The sequence below is a fragment of the Camelina sativa genome, chromosome 15 (genome assembly GCF_030686135.1).
Source record: "Camelina sativa cultivar CO46 ecotype springtype chromosome 15, ASM3068613v1".
In the NCBI taxonomy this organism is placed as follows: Eukaryota; Viridiplantae; Streptophyta; class Magnoliopsida; order Brassicales; family Brassicaceae; genus Camelina; species Camelina sativa.
Window position 1 is genome coordinate 22,625,465 of NC_141894.1, and position 16,799 is coordinate 22,642,263.

The following is a 16,799-nucleotide window of genomic DNA, read 5'->3' on the forward strand; positions in this document are numbered from 1 at the left end:
AAGCTCAGCAAACTCATGCTCTCCTTCTTGAACTGGGGCTTCTTCTTCACCAATGAAGTGAATAGATTTGGACTGGCTGAGGAGTATCTTGTCAAGTTTCTCATTGACCATCTTCAAATCCTTCTTGTATATGTCCTCTTGATCAGTTGAGGAACTCCTTATGGTCCTATCATAATCTTCATTATAATTACCATCTGACTGAGCAAGATTCTCTACTAACTCCCAGCCTTCATCCACATGCTTGTTGAGGAAGTTTCCATTGGAGGCTGTGTCAAGAAGCATTCTGAACTTTGGAAGGACTCCTCTATAGAGTGTGCTCAACAATGACTCCATACTGAAACCATGATGAGGGCATTGAGTTTGGTAGCCCTTGAATCTCTCCCAAGCTTCACAAAAGCTTTCATTGGACCTTTGAGCAAAACCAGAGATCTCATTCCTCAGCCTTGCTGTCCTTGCATTGGAGAAGAATTTGGCCAGGAAGGCTTTCTTGCACTGATCCCAAGTAGTGAGAGCACCAGTAGGCAGAGTCTTCTCCCACAAATGAGCCTTGTCCCCAAGAGAGAAAGGGAACAACCTCAGTTTGAAACCATCTTCACTTACTCCATTTATCTTTGTGAGGCCACAGATTCTGTCAAACTCATCAAGATGATCTAAAGGGTCCTCTATAGGCAATCCATGAAACTTATTTGCCTGAATCATTGAGATCAATCCACTCTTGATCTCAAAGTTGTTGTTGGCAACTGATGGTGGTACAATGCCAGCTCTTTGGTTGTGTGTGTTGGGTGCATCTCCAGCACCAATATTCCTTGGTCTCTGAACTTGATCCTGATGATCCATGGCTACTGGAACCTCCTGTTGTTGCTGAACAACTCTCCTTTTCTTTGATCCCACACCCTTGGTCAACTTGTTGATGCTGTCACTATGCTTAACAAGATTATCCTTTCCTTTGGACCTTGTGTGCATCAACTTTCACAAGCGATTTTTCCCGAGCAAGCAACTGAGCACAGGCTCCAGAAGGAAGGTAGGGCAACTGGAAAAAGAGGCGTACAGAGATCCGGTGTCTGGCTCGATCAAGTGCTCGATCACTACTCGGTCGAGTGGTGGTCGAGTGACTGGTCGAGTGGTACCTGAAATTGAACTTCAACCCAGAAACACAAGATTCAAGTGCAGAAACTTCACAAATGCTTAAAAGAACTTAATCTTAGACTAATATGGATCCTAAATGTCACAAAAACTAACTCAAACAGGCAACAGCGCCAAATTGAAACATGTTCTTTTGTGTGTGGATGTGAATGTGATGATGAATGGTGTGTGTGAAAGTGTATGATGGTGGGTGTTTCAATTCCCCTTATACAGTTGCAGTATAAGAGGTGTCAATCCAGTCTGAGTGCTTGTGAACAATCAAGATATGCATATGAATCTAAGTTAAGACAAATATGAAAGGATGTTTGTCACTAACAATCCTATGATGATAATGATAAAAAGCAGAAAATAAACTACAAGAACTAAGAACTAGATGCAAATGAAACAAAATGATTATGAACTAAGAACAGAAACAGAAACTGTAAACACTAGATATGAACTAATGCAAGACAAGTAATGAACTAGATGCTAAGTGAATGCAATGGAAATTAAACAGGAATGAAACAAGACAAACATAAAACATAAACTAGAAATCTGGGGAACAGCTCGATCAGCACTCGACCGAGTGTAGGTCGAGTGGGTGGTCGAGTGGGACTAAAACGTGAAAACAGAGCAAGACAAGAAAAACAGAGCAATGCTAAATCAGATCAAACAACAAGCAAGCAGTGGTATTTAAACTAAGAATTCAATAAACAAAGAAGGTTCCTGAGGATGGATTCATGGGATGAACTGATCTTTGTGATAATCTAACTTGATCAACAAACCTCAATCAAACTTTGAGCTGACCTCTAGACATATTAATCTAAGACAAGTTTCTCCCACTCTCATGGTGAAGAAACAATCAAACCTATGCAATCCTAGACTTGCTCTCACAATGAAAAGAATTTACACAAGCAGGCATTAAGCAATACATCTCAAACCAAACAAGACCTCTAATCTCTTAGCAAGCCTAATGGTAAGCTCTAGATCTAGCCTTATCTATGCCTTTTAAACATTGGTGTGATGCTAAAAAGCTTGAGATCAGATCCTACCCTCTCAGATATAGGATCAGCATTAAGAACATCTAGCCTAGAAGAGATCTACAACAATCAAGCTTGATCAAATCAGATATACCACAAGATCAATCCATCCTAACCATCCTCAAGATCCTAATATGACTACTCACAGCAAGACATGATCAAACAAATCATAAACCCAGAAATAATTGAAACTTGCATGATTAGATAGATAAGATAAAGATCTACAACTTTAAAGAAGAAATCAAACTCAGATTCTCAATACCCAGAAAGTTATTAAACCAACAAGTATGAAGAATTTCTTCTCTTTCAAGAACAAAATCCAAAAAGAAAATAAAAAGGCAAAAGGAATAAAATTCCTAAAAAGGTAAAAACTAGGTTTCTGAAAAGCTGAATAGAATCTAGATATTTTGGTGGCTGCAGTACAAGGGTTTTTATAGTGGGGAAGGTGGAAGCCCTAAAAATAGGAAAAGTCAAAGTGGTCAACGGATCGGTCAACTCGACCAGTGGTCGGTCGAGTGACCGGTCGAGCTGGCTTCCCTGGTGCAACTCCACTCGGTCGAGTCCATCTCCCACTCGGTCGAGTGCTTGGTCGAGCTGGACTCCGGATCTTGGTTCTTCAGCCTTAACTTCCTTGTTTCCTCCTCATGACTGCTTCACATCTCTTCTCCTTTGCTTCCATGCTCCTTAAGCTCCAAAATAACCTGTTTATGCATGAAAAGATGCAAATGCAATGCAACTAGACTCTAATGCATGATTGGACCTAAAGCTACACAATAATGGTGAAAATGGCTAACAAAAGATGCAAAAGATGTAAATAAACTAAAGGAAAACAAGGTAAAATATGTGAACATCATCGAGTGGGTGGGTTGAGTTGATGCGCGAGGTGAAAATTGCTGACCTTGCTGCTGGTAGAACTGGTGCAAGAGGGCTAGATCCATGAAATATTGGGGTGGGAAGGGAGGGTAACCTGGGTAGCCTGGATATCCTGCTGGAACTGGGAAGCCATAGGGAGATCTGGGTAGGTACTCGACCGAGTGAATCGGGGGTACTCGGTTGAGTGGTTGCTCGAGTGAACCGGTCGAGTGCCTCGAAGATTGTTGTTCTCAGCGACTTGAACTTGTCCTCCTCTGAATTGGCTCTTGTATTGAAGCTCTAGCTGGTTCCATTGAGTTTTCAGCTCTTGACAGTGCTCTAGTTGAGCTACTCCTCAAAGGGCTAGATGGTGTTGGTGATGAGTTTCCACTCTTCAACTCAGCAATCTCCTTCTTTAAACCCTTGATTGACTTGGTCATCTTTGGTCATCTTTCCCATCTTCTTCTTCAGCTTCTCAAAGTTCCTCCCATGCCACTTGTTCCACTTTTGTAGGAGTGTCAACCTCTTGCTAGTCTCCCTCACTCCTCTACTATCCCTTGGGTGAGGCTCATAATCTTCAAAGTAAAATTGCTCTTCCCCATCAGCCATTTGCACATCTCCAGCTTCATCTACCCTCACTTGGACTGTCCCATCAAACAGGAACTCATCAGCTGGCCAAAAGTCAATGTTTACCCCTTCTTGTATGGTGGTGAGCTCTTGATTAGGTAAAACAAGCTGGCTTTTCCCAATTGTTGGAAGCTCAAAATTGAAAAGGTGATTTCCTTGATGCATCTCCTTGGCTAGTATTAGAGTGGAGGTGAGATAGTTAGAATCAATCCACCTTGGCATGACTTTCTCTCCTTTGAGTGGCACCTTAGCAGCTAGTAGCATTGGGGTGATGATTCCTCCAATGGTTAGAGTTCCCATTGAGCCCTTCTTGTAAATCTTGCTCACCCAGCTTCTCAAATAGATCATGTGGTCAATGAGCACCATTGCAAGATCAGTCTCCACACTGCTCCCAAGGATGATGGTTCCATCCCTTGCTTGAAGGATGATTCCATTGAGAGCCATATCAATCATCTTGAGCTCACCCTCAGTGAGATTTCCAGTCTCCTTCCTAGCAAAGAAGGTGTTTGCTAAGGTCTTGTGGAAGTACCTTAGGACTGGGCTTCTTATCTTTGAACTCTTGGTCTTGGAGGATGAGTAGGTGATGTTATCTCCAATGGTTTCCCAAACAGCATAGAGCTCTTCTCTTGGTATGAATATGCTCTTCTCACTACCAACTTCAAATACAAAGATATTGGCTATCTTTTTGAGTGAAAGCTCTTATCTCTTTCCCTTGATGGTGAACTCACAGCGACCAGGACCATATTCTTTATTCTTCTTTAAGTAGGAGTGCATCTTAATGGTGGTTAAGAACTCACAGCTTTCTTCTCTATATCCCTCCATGCAAAGCCCCATGAACTTGCTTAGGTTGCACTTCTCAAAGAGAAACTCCACATCTTCATCAATTCCAGCTTCTCCATGGTCTCTTTTTGGGGATAGCTTGTTCCTTAAAAGCTCATTCTCATGAAAGCTTCATAGAGCTGTCTTGAACTCAAATCACCAGATACTTCTTCTTCTTCTTCACTCTCACTTTCAACCTCTTCTTGTTGAACTTCAAATGCTGGCCTCTTCCCCTTTGCCTTGTTCCTCCTAATATGTTCTTGAAGAGTGAACCCCATCTCTTCTTCACTTTCAGTTCGCTCAGGGTCTTCTTCAACTGGCTGATGTCTCTTACTCACAAGCCCACTCGACCGACTACTCGAGCTTGCACTCGGTCGTTTGCCTCCTCGAGTGGTTGGTCGAGTGCTTCCGCCAGCTCCTTTTCTTGATTCAAGATGAGCATCACGACGATCCAGAGAGCTATCAGCAGCTTGTTGAGACTTCCTTGTTAACCTTGAAGACATTTTCGAATAGAACTGAAAGAAATAGACTCAAAGCTTAAGGTTAATAGGTTAGTGACCCAAAAACCAAAAAGAACTAAGCTTTGAGCAAGAAGATAATCTTGGAAGAGATTTTAAGCAAGGATCTTTATTGTTTTAAGCAAATGAGAGAGTGTGAGAAGCAAAGGATCGAGTTTAGCTCCATATAAAGAAGCTAAGGGGACAAGGAGACAAGAGAGGAGCGTGCATACCATTCAAATTTGAATTGGGAATCTTTGACTCACTTTTTGCTGCCACTCGACCCCACTACTCAACTGCACGTGGTCGAGCTCCTTGACCAAAACCTTAAATTTGAACGTCTTTTCCCTCCACTCGATCATGCAAGAGAAATGAGAATTGAGTGGGCCTTGGTGTCCATACAACTCGATCGAGTACCTCTCGTGGGCCGGTCGAGTGGGCTTGCGAGTCTACTTCCTCAAGTCCAAATCTCTCCAAACCCATCTACACTTTCATTAAAAAGCCTACCCAACATAAACATAAAACAAAAATATCAAAACTACAAGGAAAAGAAAGCATATGTACAATGATACCTTAGGGACTTCCTCCCAAGTGAGCTTGTTTAAAGTCACTAAGCTTGACTTTTGATGCCTTTTCAGGCTTGGTTTAGATACCAAGGAGGTGATGAAATCCTCCCTGGCACCTCTTGATCAATGTGAAACTGATCCTTGATCACTTCACCCTTAACACATAACCCTTGTTTCTTCTTAATCTGGAGCCTTGGTCTTGCCTTCTTCAAAGACCTCTTGTTGAGTTGCACTTGAAGATCTTTCACTAGATCAGTCAACTCTTGAACTGAACCCTTGAGCTTTTCCACTGGCTTGGCTTGTGATGAACTTTTAATCCTAGGGTCCTCTCCATCCTCAAAAACTTCACAACTAGCTTGTTCCTCTACCACAAAGTGCTGACCTTCAATAGTAGGTTGATGTGTTGAATTCTTGATGTCAAACTTCATAGTGAAGTCTTTAGCAAGGTGGAGCTTGATGGTTCCCATCTTAAGATCAATTACAGCCCCAACTGTGGCTTAGAATGGTCTTCCCAAGATGAGAGGATCTTCTGGCTCTTTGTCCATGTTCATGATCACAAAATCAGTTGGGATTCTAGCCTTCCCTATCTTTACTGAAAATCCTCAGTTACTCCAAGCACATCCCTCTTAGATCCATCTGCTAGGCCAATATAGAGATTGCAGGGCTTAAAATACTCATATCCCAACTTTTTAGCTACTGAGTATGGCATTAAACTCACTGAAGCTCCTAGGTCACATAGGCACTTGTTGAAGTGCATATAGCTGATGGAGCAAGGTAGGTTAAATGAACATGGATCCTTAAGCTTTGTTGGGATAATAGCTTTCTCAATCTCTTTTAGATCCTTCATGTCTTGGTCTTGAGCCTTCTGCTTGGATAATTCAAGAAGCATGTCCTTGAGTGCAGGATGTTGAGCATATTTTTCCAAGGGAGGTCATCTCTCTTCCTCTTTCTTTTCAATGACAACCTCTTGTTGAATGGCCATTACTTTCTCTTGTTGCAAAGCCAACTCTTCCCTTTTCTCAATAATTTCCCTGAGTTCCTTCAGCTTTTGTGCCTTGAAACGTCCTGAGAAAGGCAGAGGCGGCTTGTAAGTAGGAGGAATGTACTTAACAGGCTTAACAGCTTCAGAGTCTTTAACTCAATCGACCACTCGATCAGTCACTCAGTCGAGCACTCGCTCGAGCACCTGGTCGAGTGCATTGCCGGATTCAGTCTTCTTCATACAATCTTCACTCTGGGCTTCAATAAATGATCCCCCCTAGCTTGAACTTCACTGTCCTCAGTGACAGCTTCCTCATATACATGAATGGCTTTTTCAGTGAATTCCCTTGGGTTTTTAACAGCTTTTCCATAGAGTTGGTTAGGCTTTGGAGCTGAAGTAGAGGCAATGTTGCTCTCCATGTACTTCACTCTTGAGTTCAGACCTTCAAACTTCATGTTCAGATTATAATACTGGGATGTGAGCCTCTAGTTCAACTCAGCAAATTGTTTGGCCTCCTCAATCTTTCGATTGGCTTGCCCAATCAACAACTGTTGCATCATGGCTCTTAAGTCTTGTTCTTGGCCTTGGGAGGTCTGAAACCCTGGAGGGGGACACAATTGAGGCTGGAACCCTTGATGTTGCTGCTTGGGGGCATAGTTGTTTTGCTGTTGAGGCTGTTGAGGTGGATAGACTTGATCTTGAGGATTAGCTACATTGGTGCTTCTATAGGAGAGATTGTTGTTCTTGAATCCTCCTTGGTTGTAACCTTTGAATCCTCCTTGGTTTTGCATGTAGCACAACTCAGCAAACTCCCTATCTCCTTCTTGTACTGGAACCTCTTCTTCACCAATGAAATGAATGGTCTTTTGCTGGCTGAGTAGAATCTTGTCTAGCTTCTTATTGACCATATTCAAATCCTTCTTGTACTTCTCCTCTTCATCATTGGAAGTGAACCTTACTGTTCTGTCATAGTCTTCATTATAATTCCCATCTGACTGAGCTAAATTCTCTACTAACTCCCAGCCTTCTTCTACATTTTTGTTAAGGAAGTTACCATTGATGCTGTATCAAGAAGCATCCTTATCTTAGGTAGAACTCCTCTATATAAAGTGTTGAGCAGAGATTCATTGCTAAACCCATGATGAGGACACTGTGCTTGGAAGCCTTTGAATCTCTCCCATGCCTCACAAAAGCTTTCATTGTTTCTCTGTGCAAAACCAGAAATCTCATTCCTCAACCTTGCAGTTCTTACATTGGAGAACAACTTGGCTAGAAAAGCCTTCTTACAAGCATCCCAAGTGGTGATTGCTCCAGTTGGAAGTGTTTTCTTCCATAGATGAGCTTTGTCTCCAAGTGAGAAAGGAAACAGCCTAAGCTTTAAGCCATCTTCACTAACACCATTGATCTTTGTGAGCCCAAAAATTCTGTCAAACTCATCAAGGTGGTCTAGGGGATCTTCCATTGGCAAACCATGGAACTTATTGGCTTGAATCATAGAGATCAATCCACTCTTGATCTCATATTTATTATTAGCAACTGTAGGAGGCACAATACCAGCTCTTTGGTTATGTGTGTTTGGTGCATCTCCAGCACCAATGTGCCTTGGCCTTTGAACTTCATTATTTTGTTGCTCCATTAGTAACTGATTCTCTTGTTCTTGTAGGATTCTTGTTCTCTGCTGTCTCAAATCTCTTGGTAGCCTGTTGATGTGGTCAAGAAGCTTATGAAGATTCTGATTACCCTTGGACCTTGTTTGCATTAACGGACTCGATCACGGACTCGGACAGACATTCGATCGAGCAGAGGCTCGAGTAGATGGTCGAGCTGACTGAAACGAGACGTCTAATTGTATCCGGGGTTTGGCTCGATCGGGTACTCGATCGTGACACGGTCGAGTAGTGGTCGAGTAGGTACCTGAAACTCAACACAAACAAGCAGAGGAAGAATTCGAGATTAGTATTGAACAAGGAAACGAAGGAACTTAATCTTAGACTTGTATAAATCATAAATGTCATAAACAAACACTCAAATGGGCAACGGCGCCAAATTGAAACTTGCTTTCTTGTGTGTGAATGATGAATGATGATAGATATGATGTATGATGGATGCAAGGTGTTTCAATTACCCTTATAATGTTGTAGTATAAGAGATGCCAATCCTAAATGAGTGTGATGCAAGCAATCAGGATGTGGAATACTTGTCTAAGTTAAGCCAATTATAAAGGATGTTTGTCACTAACAACCTAATTATGAAAATAGAATGCAGAATGTAAAGCAACTAGAACAAGATACTAAATGCAAGGTAAACTAAATGATTAAAGCAGTAATGTAATGAAGCAGAAACAGAAACTACAGCAATGCAAGACAAGTACTATAGCAGGATCAATAGAAACTAAATGAATGCAACAAAAATGAAACTACAATGCAACAGGAAATGAAATAGGACATATGTAGAACATAAACAACAAAGACTGGAGGGAGCTCGAGCAAGCACTTGATCGAGCACCGATCGAGTACTAGGTCGAGTGGGTTGAAATCCCAGAACCGAAACAGAGCATCAACAAAACAGAGCAGAACAAAAATAAAGCAAACAACAAACGATTAAACAGGATTCTAACAGGTAAATCAATAGATAAGGAAGGTCCTAAGGATGGAGTCATGGGCTGGATTCAAGCTATGATTATCTAAAACTGGTCAAAAAACCTCAATCAAACATGAGCTATCTCTAGACAATGATCTCCTAATACAAGTTAATCCAATCTCTTCGCAATAACAATAAGGGTAAGCTACTCCCAATCTAGCTCTCACTAGCAAAGATCATATTAAAGCAGGCATTTAACAACAGATCATTATAGTCAAAAATCAAACAAAACATCTAATCTCTTAGCATGCTTAATGATAATCTCTAGATCTAGCCTTATCTAATAACTTAGACATTGGTGTGATGCTAAGAAGCTTAAGATCTAACCTTACCCTCTCAGATATAAGATTAGCATAGAGCATATCTAGCCTAGAAGAGATCTATAACAAATAAGCTTGACCAATCCAAACAACCACAACCATCATCCAGCCTAACCCATCCTTAAGATCCTAAGCCACTACTCACAATCACAAAACATAATGAACAAAGTCATAAACCCAGAAATCAATGAAACTTGCATGATTAGAAAGATAAGATAAAGATCTACAATATTGAAGAAGGTATCAAACTCAAAATCTTAATGCCTTGAAAGTTATGAAACCAACAAATATCAAAGATCTCTTCGTTTTCTCAAAAGTGGCTAGAGAATCTAAGCAAAGAAGAAAAATGCAAAAAGTAAATAATTCCCAAAAGGATAAATACTAGGTTTTTGTACTCTAAAAGGTCTCTCCTTTGGTGGCTGCAGGCTACAAGACTTTATATAGAAAAAGGAGTGGAAGCCCTAAAAATGCTAAAAGACAAAATAGAAGCGCGGCTCGGTCAACTCGACTCTGTGCTCGTTCGAGTGCATGGTCGAGTGACCTCTTCTCCTGCTTCTTCACCCGGTTGAGTCAATCTCCGCACACGGTCGAGTGCCTGGTCGAGTGGGCGGTCGAGTAGACTTCCGGACCTTGATTCTTCAGCTCTAACTCCCTTGTTTTCTCCTCTTGATAGCTTCAATCCTCTTCAGCATTGCTTCCATGCTCCTTAGGCTCCAAAATCACCTGTTTATGCAAGAAAATATGCAAATGCAATGCAACTCTATTCTAATGCATGAACAGTCCTAAAGCTATACAATAATGGCCAAAATGGATAGAAAAAGATGCAAAAGATGTGAATATACTAAGGGAAAACAAGGTAAAATATATGAACATCAAATCATCACTCTATAAATCATTAATAAATATATTGAACATAAGAAGTTCTGTTTGCTGCAATTGCTTTAAAAACAACGACGAAACCATCACCCTCCATCACCACCACTTTAGAGAATACGAACAGAGAAGCTTCAGATCCTAGATCCATTTTCCAACGAAACCATCACCATCCAACCACCATCACTTTACAAAGAAGAAAAAGAAAGTCTAGATCCTAGATCTGTTGCCCATCAAAACCCTCACCTTCAAACTCCAGCCACACCAGATCCAAAGCCAGAAGACTACCACAGAGGCTTGACGGAAGAAGTAGCGCCTCTATTGAAGCATTTTTAATTTATTTTATCAATTGAAGTAATTACGCTTTCGTAAATAATTCTTTTTGATAAAGAAATAATTTCAAATTTAATTTAACAATTTTTTTTTTGTTATTTTTTAATTAAAATTATAAAAAGTCACGAATTAGTCAATAATTATCTTCGTGGCAATGAGCCATAAATATTTTAAGTGGTTATTCCGTGACAACTTAGTTACAAAATACGCGTAAGTAAATCGTGGCTACACAGCTACGAAAAAGCCAGGAAAAAAGAAGTCACGACGCTATAACCATGAATTTTTAGTGATCATTCGTGACTATTACAACGTATAGCCATGAAATTTTAACCTCGACCACTAAAAGTTTTGTGGTTATACATATTTTCTTTACTAGTTTCAAGGTGAATGCATGACCATGGCTTTATCTGAGCATGAGATTTATGAGTTCTTTGCGTTTCTCTATGATTTAGGTATTGTTTTTCCTTGTTTGTTATGATTTTCGTGTTTCCCTATGACTTGTTTTGGTGTGGATGTGTTCATGACTAATTTGTGATGATGGAGGATGATTCTCGATGATGACGGCAGGAATTTACACTATGGCAACTGCATCGATCGATGCATGGAGGGTATCAGTCGACGCAGTCGCGAGGATTTGCAAACAATCAAGGTGATGCAGCAGTTGATGCGAGACGCAATAAATTGCATGGTGTGCCTTCGAGTATCGTGTCTGACAGAGATTCCAAGTTCACTTCAGTGTTATCTAGGGCGTTTCAGGCAAAGATGGGCATGAAGGTGCATATGAGTAAATCCTATAATCCTCAGACAGATGGTCGGAGGGGACGATCTAGAATTTGGAAGATTTACTAAGGATGTGTGTGCTGCATTGGGGTGGCCAATGGGCAGACCACTTGAGCATGGTGGAATTTGCATACAACGATAGTTACCAGGCGAGTATTGGGATGTCTCCTTATGAGGCATTGTACGGGCCATGATATGAACGCCGGACGGCCTAAAGGCTCGGACGGAGTTCTACGTCATTGGACAGACGATCGCTATGGACGGACGGACGAACGCTGCGGACGGAGAGTCACTGCGGACGGTCGAACGGTCGTTGCATGTGGTCCGACGCGGATCTACGGTTGCGGATTGACGTACAGACTTCGAACTAGTCGGCTCTCTTCAAGGTTTGATGGGATGGAGGAAATCGACCGATTAGAAACTCGACTCGGCGATCTTCAGAAGAGATGAACGGATGGGAGAATGTCTTGGTAAGATTCTCGACCCGATCGGTTCTCAAGAAGATGGACGGATGAACGAACGCAGTAGACGGAACGGTGGATTGATGCGACGACACACGGGAGATGGCTCGGCTAATTATACGGTCGGACTAGGGGATCACGCTTTGTGAATCTCCTAGGGTTTCTGTCCCGACCCGGAACCTCGGTACATGCAGTATCGAGAATTACTGAGAGTCAGTACCGAGAGTGACCGAGAGTCAGTATTGGGAGTTACCTAGAACCAGTATCGGGAGTTACTAAGAACCAGTATCGAGAGTTACCGAGAGCTAGTGCCGAGAGTTGCCGATACTTGGTATCGAGGAATGCTGATACTTGGTATCGAGGAATGCTGATACTTGGTATCGAGGAATGCCGATACTTGGTATCGAGGAATGCCGATACTTGGTATCGAGGAATGCCGATACTTGGTATCGAGGAATGCCGATACTTGGTATCGAGGAATGCCGATAGCTAGTGCCGAGAGTTGCCGATACTTAGTGTCGAGAAGTGTCGATGGCCTGGGCCGAGGAATGCCGACCACGGTACGCGAATAGGAGGAAATTGGCACAAACCTCAGTATAGAATGGGACAAATAAATGGGATAAAAGGACTTTGACCATGAGCCGAGAAAGGAGTTCGAGACTACCGAAGTTTACAGTGATGGATCATTCAGGCTTGCAAGTTCCTGGATGAAAATGGGGAAATTCAGTATTTAGTCTAAGTAACAGTCCGAGTGATAGTGATAGTGAAGTGAGAGTGATAGTGAGTAGGCTATCCGGAAATGGTTGCATCGGTGAACGATGGATCGGGCCGATGGACGAGAGTGGATCGATTAGACTATGGGCCGATGAATGGCCCGGGGACTCGGTAACCTTGCAAAGATTTAAGCCGACTCACGGGAGAGGAAACCTGAGAGAAATAGAAACTCGCGGAAAAGGTAAGGTGATTGGATAAGGATAGATGCGAGAAATAAGGGAAGCTAGGGACGGGAAGACTTATCGTTCTAAGGAAACATAGGGCGGTTTAGTCGACCCTATATAAGGGATGGAACCATTAGAAATTCTTTAGTTTTGCATACCTTAGGTCGATACCGAAAGTGAGTGTGTGACTGTGGCCGAGTTCCATGGTTGATTTCTCTTGACCCACGGTTTATTTAATCTCGTTAATTGCTTGTCTTGATTGATGATTAATGTGTTCTATTGCAATATGAATGATGGTTGGTCTAAACGACTTAGGCAACTATCCGATGTGAATTGTTTGACTTGCGTGACTTGATTGGAATATACCCCTGTGTTAGTTTGAGATCGTTGAACTGAGCCTAGTGAGACGGGATGACCGCTCCACTAAGCAAACATTGTTTGCTTACGCCTCCTTTCAATGGACACAGGAAAGGAAAAGTTCGATGATCAGGATTATAGTGGCTGACCAGCTCGTGTGACGAAGGCAAGGGAGGAAGAGGATGGTGGCTTTGGGTAGATTTAATCATAGTGTTTATTTTATAAGTACTTCGTTATTTCCATGTATGGGACAAGTTGTTTATTAAGGATGAATCGAACCTTTTCCATTAATGAATGCGTATTTTTAAGTTATATCATCTGCTATACATATCTGCTGTTAAGTCTTGTTAAAAGAATGAGTAGAAATTCATAGGCCCTAAGAAAAATTTTATCGGCCGGTACGTCCGTGTACGGGTTTTTCAAGACAAAGCTCACAACTTACACACCAAGAGCCCAAGGTTAGCATCACCACCAAGGAGCCTTGAGACGCGACCAGGTTTGGGAAGCCATACTCGCGAGTCTTCACCACCACGCTAGTGTGAAGACACCTCTAAGCCATTACACGAAGTTGTACTCTTTTTCCTACTTTGGGTTTGTCCCAATGGGTTTACCAAAGAGGTTTTAACGAGGCAGCAAACTCTAGTGCATCTACACTTCGATCCCACTTGGCTCATGACTTGGAAACATCAATGACATGCTTGGGAGCCAAGGAAGTGAAGATTCTATTGCCACGCCTCAACCAATGACGTGGCGACCCTATCCCCTTCCTTCTTTTAAATTAGTCTAGACTCTTCTATGACCGTTGCTTTTGGTCATTGTTTGATTTGCTTTTGTTTTTGCTTTAGGACAAGTGTGTGGTTTAGATCAAGGCCACGTTTTCTAGGGTTTAGAGTCTCCATTTGTAAGCCTCACTATATAAAGGCATCAACCCACAATGTAAAAGGCAGACTTGAAGTATTGAATTAAATTTCACAAAGAGAGAATCTTTGTTCTTGTCTCACCTCTCTCCTTAGCCCAAGTCCGGAATTTGGCTCTTGAGAAACCCTAAGAGATTCACAAACCGGGTTCGTAATCTCTTAGTCGACTAAATCAAGAGACGAGCCAGCCCTCTTGTGTCATCGCATGGATTCACCTCTATCCATCCTCCATCTCGTTCGTTCCACCATCACCAGCCTCGAGTTCTCTTCCACAAGCTCTCGAGTTATCATCGATCCACCCATCATCCCCCCCTTCGTTTCATTTCCATCGTTCCCCCATCGTAATCGCCTTCGAGTCCAACGTTGTTCTCTTGCAGCCTCTCGAGGTCGCCAACGTTGTCCTCTCGTAGCCTCTCGAGGCGTCCATCGTCGTCCAACGTTCTCACCGCAACCACCGTTGTTCCTTCATCGTCCCTTCGTCGTTCCACCGTCGCCTATTGAGGCGTCCATCGTTTGCACCGCATCTACCGTCATCCCATCGTAGCTTCCCGAGTCCACCGTCGTTCTGCGTCACTACCGACCGAAGCCTCTCGCAGCCGCTCGAAGCCTCTCGGAGCCCTTCGACCAAAACAAAGCCAGACTCGAGGATTTATCAAACCATCCGTTGGTTTGATCTCCTTTCTCGTTTCCGTCGGTCATTTCCCTCATAGAGCCGATTCCCAGAAGCTTGACCGAGGAAAGTCGGCTCACGTCCGACCTGACCGAAGAAGATCGATCCGGTCCGTCCGAGACGCGTCTGTGGGTCACATCACATGGGGTCAGTACGGGAGTGATACCAACAGTGGGTAGGGTGCTAATGCGACTGCGAACATGGGGATGGGGCAAGTATTGGACACCTTGGTCCAGATACTGAACCAGATGACACCACCACAGGTCGCAAACCCGCCTGTACCTAACGTGGTGCCAATGGGAGTGGCAACTCCTTCGTACTTGACTATCATGGACCACATGTTAAAGTTGGGTACACAATACTTTAGTGTTGGAGCGAACCCTACCGAGGCTGATGAATGGAGAAGTCGCCTCGAGAGGAACTTTGACTCCATGCGTTGTCCATACGTGGTGGACAGGCATGGTGAAACGTATGGTCAACCCGAATTGCTCATGGGAGACTTTTCGTGGTATGTTTCTTGCGATATTTTCCGCAGGAAGCTATTGACCGTCTTGAGTCGGAATTTCTGGATTTGAGGCAAGAGAGTATGAGACCGAGTTCAACCGACTTAAGAGGTACGGTAGAAATGAGATGGCGGATGAGCAAGTGCAGATTCGTCGGTTCTTGCAAGGCATGAGGGTGGATGTCCGCAACCGATGCATGATTTGGAACTTCGGGAGTCTTGCCAAGCTGGTTGAAAAGGCGGCCATGTTGGAGGACGGACTGGCCAAGGAAGCTCAGCAACATTCCGGAGGAACTGCGGTGCAGCAGGAGCCGATGGTGAAAACTGAACTAGGAACTGGGAGTAAGCAGACTGGGAGTCGGAAACCTACGGGTAAGGTTTCGGGCAGTGTGCGTGTGTGTCCGACTTGCCGCAAGAGTCACTCGGGACAGTTTCGACGTTTACTCAGCACTTGTCTTGCTTGTGGTGGGAAAGACCACATGGCTAGCAATTGCCAGAATAAGGGAAGTGACACACGAGTGTGCTACCAATGTGGGCAGGCGGGTCACATCCGGCCAAACTGTCCGCAGTTGAGAACGCAAGGGCAGAAACGGGCCAGCGAGGTGCTGCCGTTGCCACCACCGCCGAAATGGCCGGCGATTGTGCCTAGGGTGTATTTGATTGCGGACGGGCAGGTGGAAGCGAGCACTTCACGGTAGATCACTGGTAAGTTTTGATACTCATCTTAGTGGAATTTTGCGTGAAACTTGTGTGTGTGCGTGTGTTTGTTTGTGTGTGGATAGGTTCTTAGCAAGTAGAATTGTGTAGGGACCTTACTTTTGGGCGGTGTGGAAACTCATGTGATGTTTGACAGTGGGGCTACGCATTTTTTTGTGAGTCTGAATATGATTGGGAAAGGCGGTTTCTGGAAGGAACCCGTAGATCATTTTGGTTTGGTACAAGCATCGGGCGGTCAAGTGATGATGACGTACGGAGTGGTACATAATATCTTGGTCATGGTGTGCGGTATGGATATGCCGGCAGACTTAGTCATATGCCGAGTGAAGGCACACGATGTGATACTAGGCATGGACTAGCTAAGTAAACACAAGGCCCACATGGAATGCTACCGCGGGCGAGTAGTGTTTGAAACTGCCAAGGGAATGATAGGATATCAAGGTATCAGGCCATTGTCGGGAAATCTGTTAGTCTCGGCGGTGTAGGCCGAACAATTGATCAGTAATGGGTGCGAGACATACTTGGCTTCGATCATGATAGAGGAAGTGGGTACGAGTACATAACTACAAGAGATACCGGAGGTACAAGAGTATGAGAGCGTGTTCGGACCCCTATCCGGATTACCACCAACATGGTCAGACCCGTTCACTATCGAACTGGAACCTGGTACGGCTCCGATATCAAGAGCTCCGTACCGCATGGCACCGGCGGAGATGGCCGAACTAAAGAAACAGTTGGGAGAGTTGATGGAGAAAGGTTTAGTGAGACCAAGTAGCTCACCATGGG

General features: G+C 43.4%; 2 non-coding genes across 2 annotated transcripts; both read left to right on the plus strand.

Annotated features, from left to right (window-relative positions):
• The first annotated feature begins 337 nt into the window (after window positions 1-337).
• Window positions 338-444, plus strand: LOC147926921 (small nucleolar RNA R71). Its single transcript, XR_015583058.1, has one exon. It is a non-coding gene; the product is annotated as a small nucleolar RNA R71 (small nucleolar RNA).
• Window positions 445-7,638: 7,194 nt separating this feature from the next.
• Window positions 7,639-7,745, plus strand: LOC147926922 (small nucleolar RNA R71). The gene has a single exon (XR_015583107.1). It is a non-coding gene; the product is annotated as a small nucleolar RNA R71 (small nucleolar RNA).
• Window positions 7,746-16,799: the final 9,054 nt, after the last annotated feature.